The 4,686-nt window shown below is 41.8% G+C and overlaps 1 long non-coding RNA gene across 1 annotated transcript; it reads left to right on the top strand.

The window, feature by feature from the left end:
• Positions 1-3,174: 3,174 nt before the first annotated feature.
• Positions 3,175-3,924, top strand: LOC124269076. Its single transcript, XR_006896414.1, has 2 exons — positions 3,175-3,265; positions 3,702-3,924. It is a non-coding gene; the product is annotated as an uncharacterized LOC124269076 (long non-coding RNA).
• Positions 3,925-4,686: the final 762 nt, after the last annotated feature.

Here is a 4,686-nt window from a genome sequence, read left to right as displayed (position 1 = left end):
TTCTTTGGCTCTCCAACATAAAATATTTTCCCCTTCCACCGGATTGTGAACACGCCACGTTCCGTTCTGCTGAGGTGTCTTTCAAGTTGAGAATACTCAACACCATTGTTCTCAAATAACGTCTAACGTCCTGGAGGGACCAGGTTCGGCTTGGACCGTGGTCCAGTCATCCGGTCCTCTGGATGGGACCGGTGTTGGTCCGCCATCACTCCGTCCCGGAGATCCTGCCCCATCCTCCCCAGGTTCTGTCTTGATGATGAGTTCCGGTCGAGGTTTCACCCTCTCATGTTCACCTGCCGGACACCCGCAATACGTACAGTTGTGTCTGAGGACAGGCTGGGAACACTGTGGACACTCCTCGGGGCAGTCCTTACAACTACCCCGAACAACTCTGTACTTATCTCTGTTGATGTCCGTGAACACTGCCATGTTTAGGAGTAGAACAAAATTAATACAATAATTAATAACAGTAACGGGGAAAAGAGTAAAACCTGTCGCAATCATAAATGTAAGCATTGCAGAATGCAGCATTGTGGCGCAACAAATAATATTCAGAATTAGGGGGTCAAATGATCAGTCCAACTATTTGTCACTCTCTATTCTTAAAAGGTTTTGGTTGATCTAGAAACTGTTGTCTTGGTATCAACGAGTTCTGAAAAATAATAGTTATTTTATTTAACTTATGACATTATTATGGCTTCATGTGGCCATCTTTCCCAGACCACATGATGTAAGGAGGATGGTGACATTGCAAGTTAGTTGTTTGTCCACCAGTACAGTGAGTGGGTGAGTTTAGGTTTACACCACCTTTTGCAATATTCCAGCAATATCACAGCGGTGGACACCAGAAATGGCTTTCACACCTTACCCATGTGGGGAATCGAATATGGTCTTCGATATGACGAGCGAACGCTTTAACCACTAGGCTACCCGACCGCCCCTGTATAAAAAGAAAACCTTTTCGAAACCCTAGTACATTTAACACTATGCATATGCATATATCAAACTGTAAGACAATAAAAAAACATATATATTAAAAACTCAAATATGATATATACTAATGTACTTTCGTATCGTCATTGTTGAAATTACTGAAAATTTGATCATAGCATGCATTTCAATGTAGCTCCATGCATACGTCAGTAAAAAGTGAAGTAACAAGGTGTAACTTGAAATTATGTGAAACAACGGCAATATCAGAAAAAATATGCAAATTCTTTGGATTTTCACTGAGGCCCTGACGGGATTGTCATCCGTCCACCCTTAAACATTACCTGGAAACAGTGTCAGCCTGTCGTAGGTAATGTCGTAGGTGACTGATTACCCCTGGGCAGTCATTAAACATGAAGTCAACAATTATGTAGGACAGTGAGTTTAGTTTTACGCCACTTTTAGCAAAATTCAAGCAACATCACGGCGGGGGACACGAAATGGGTTCCACACAGTGTACCCATGTGATGAATTGGGTCTTCGGCGTGACGAGCGAACGCTTCACCATTAGGCTACCCCAATGACGTTAGATGACGTTGAATCCTATATATTTACATAACGTCCACCATAGTGTAAAGAGCGTTTACTTTATAACGCCTCTCGTATTATGTGGAGAAGAACAGAAGTATTGACGTGCCCCCGATAAGCATGAATGTCGTGAAGTGGACGGCACAGAATGCTGTCTTAAATTCGTTGATTTCACGTTAATTTTTCATTGAGTCATCTAAGAAGAAAATTAGAATTGGAGAGAGGTTTTTCAGGTAATGTTAACTTTATATTATTGTTTAGAAAAAAAACACATACTGTGTAGTAGGAGCGAGTGAGTTTAGTTTTACGCCACTTTTAGCAATATCACATGTTGAACCCGGCGTGACGAGCGAAAGCTTTAACCAGTAGGCCACCCACCCAAGAGTTGTGGTTGTAGTAGCAGCAGTGTTTGTTTTTATTTGTTATTACAATGACATTTCACTGTTTGTGTGTATTCTGTCTGTCCGCCTGAGTGTTTTCAATGGATTTTTCCGTAGACGCTCATCTCACTGACTTTCTTCCATAGGAATTCAGTAGAATGTTTTGGCAATCAGACAGCCTAAGGGTAGTCATGTGTGAAGCAGAATGGATTTTTTGCATTTTTCATTTGATCAAATCATCTGCGTTTTAATATATATCTCGATTAATATGTGTTACACATTTTTCTATGATTGTTAATATTATCAGAGTCAAGTTGTCTGAATGTACCATGTTTATTTACTGCAGTGATTCATTCCATGTTTGATGACTTTGCGCCTTGTTTAAGTGAACAGAGCATGGTGTTGTCAAGGTGGGGAAAATGGTGATGTCATGAAGACTGTATGCTCCACGGGCAGATTGTGAAGGTAGTACACAGTCATGTTGACAGTCATGTTGGTACATGATGTGGCAGTGGTATGGAAATTCACTCAAATCCTTTTATAGAACACCATACGGTCATGTTTCAAATATGGAACACTCTATGGTTATGTTGTCAAGATGGTACACACTGTGGGCATTTTGTCAAGATGGAACACCCTATGGTGGTGTTGTCAAGATGGAACAGTATATGGGTGTTTTGTCAAGATGGAACACTATATGGGTCTTTTGTCAAGATGGAACACTCTAAGGGCATGTTGTCAAGATGGAACACTCTATGGCCATGTTGTCAAAATGGAACACTATATGGGTGTGTTATCAAAAAGGACCACTCTAAAGGTGCTTTGTGAAGATGGAACAGTCTTAGGGTGTTTTGTCTATGGGAGTTTTGTCAAGATGGAACACTCGATGGTCATGTTGTCAAAATGGAACACTCGATGGATGTGTTGTCTAGATCGAACAGTCTATGGGTCTTTTGTCAAAATGGAACAGTCTATGGGTGTTTTGTCAAGATGGAGAGTCTATGGCCATGTTGTCAAGATGGAACAGTCTATGGCCATGTTGTCAAAATGGAACACTCGATGGATGTGTTGTCTAGATCGAACAGTCTATGGGTCTTTTGTCAAAATGGAACAGTCTATGGGTGTTTGTCAAGATGGAGAGTCTATTATATGGCCATGTTGTCAAGATGGAACAGTCTATGGCCATGTTGTCAAGATGGGACAGTTAATGGCCATGTTGTCAAGATGGAACAGTCTATGGCCATGTTGTCAAGATGGAACAGTCTATGGCCATGTTGTCAAGGCGGAACAGGGTATCGTCATGTTGTCCAAAATGAAACACTTTATTGTTGTGTTGTGAAGGTGGAACAGTCTATGGCTGTGTCAAGGTGAAACGCACTAAGGTCATGTTGTCAATGTGAAACGCACTAAGGTCATGTTGTCACGGTGGAACACTCTGGGTATTTGGTCAAGGTGGAACACTCTGGGCATGTTGTCAAGGTGGAACACTCTGGGTATTTGGTCAAGGTGGAACACACTGGGTATTTGGTCAAGGTGGAACACTCTGGGTATTTGGTCAAGGTGGAACACTCTGGGTATTTGGTCAAGGTGGAACACTCTGGGTATTTGGTCAAGGTGGAACACTCTGGGTATTTGGTCAAGGTGGAACACTCTGGGTATTTGGTCAAGGTGGAACACTCTGGGTATTTTGTCAAGGTGGAACACTCTGGGTATTTGGTCAAGGTGGAACACTCTGGGTATTTGGTCAAGGTGGAACACTCTGGGCATTTGGTCAAGGTGGAACACTCTGGGTATTTGGTCAAGGTGGAACACTCTGGGTATTTGGTCAAGGTGGAACACTCAATCTCCTATCATCCCTACTGCATGACCCTGTAGTGTAGTCACAACCATTACCTCTTGCAACATTCCACAAAACTGCATATTGATTTTCTAAAAAGTTGAAAACTGGACACACAATTCTTTCCGAAGTGTCTGTTAATATATATCTGTGTGTTGTGCAATAAAACCCATCTTTGATCTATTAAAACATACTACTGTCATTAATGAAATACCACCATATATACAAAGCCGAGAAATGTGATGAAACTTATACATATTGTTTTCAATACGCACGTGCAGTATCCCCACAAGAATTCTGAATGAATTAAAATTATAAGTTGTTCCAGAATACATGAACATAGCCTAATACTATATCCCCGCTTCGCGCTAAACGCGGGGACATGAAAACGTGTGCCCGCGTTTAGCGCGAAGCGGGGGATATAGTATTACGCTATGTTCATGTACTCTTCAAGGTCACAGCGACACATTAACACATTTTCTTCATATTTGACACAAAGCATCATCTTGGGAAGGTGCAGGTTGACTGGTCATGCTTTTGTTGATCTCAAACTACAACCTTCAGTTTCATTACTTTTTTATTTGATAATTTGCGGCGGGGAATTATGTCACCTTAGTGACAATGCTTGTTTTACTTTGTATATATTTTGTTTGTTTTTGTTTTATTTATTACTTTTTTTGTTGTAAAAATGAACTGTGAACTGTATATGCCATATATACGAGTCTCCCAGTCGCCTTAGGCGGTGATGGTGCCCTCGTGGTGATATAGTTTTAGGGCGACTTGGATCGGGAGCACGGTTTATTTGCGCCGTAGTCGCTGCAATTCATCGTTGCGTCCCTTGCTTGGGCTCGCTGGAAACCGTATGATCGTGGGTTCATTTCCGGTTTACCACGATTTTGTTTCTTGGTTTGTCGGCTCCACACTTGTGTCCGTGGGATTCGCCCCAGGGGT

Source organism: Haliotis rubra, unplaced genomic scaffold (assembly GCF_003918875.1).
Source record: "Haliotis rubra isolate DU_JTF1 unplaced genomic scaffold, ASM391887v1 Scf1419, whole genome shotgun sequence".
Taxonomy (NCBI): Eukaryota; Metazoa; Mollusca; class Gastropoda; order Lepetellida; family Haliotidae; genus Haliotis; species Haliotis rubra.
The sequence above is the reverse complement of the archived record's forward strand: the minus strand, read 5'-3'. Positions and strand labels throughout refer to the sequence as shown.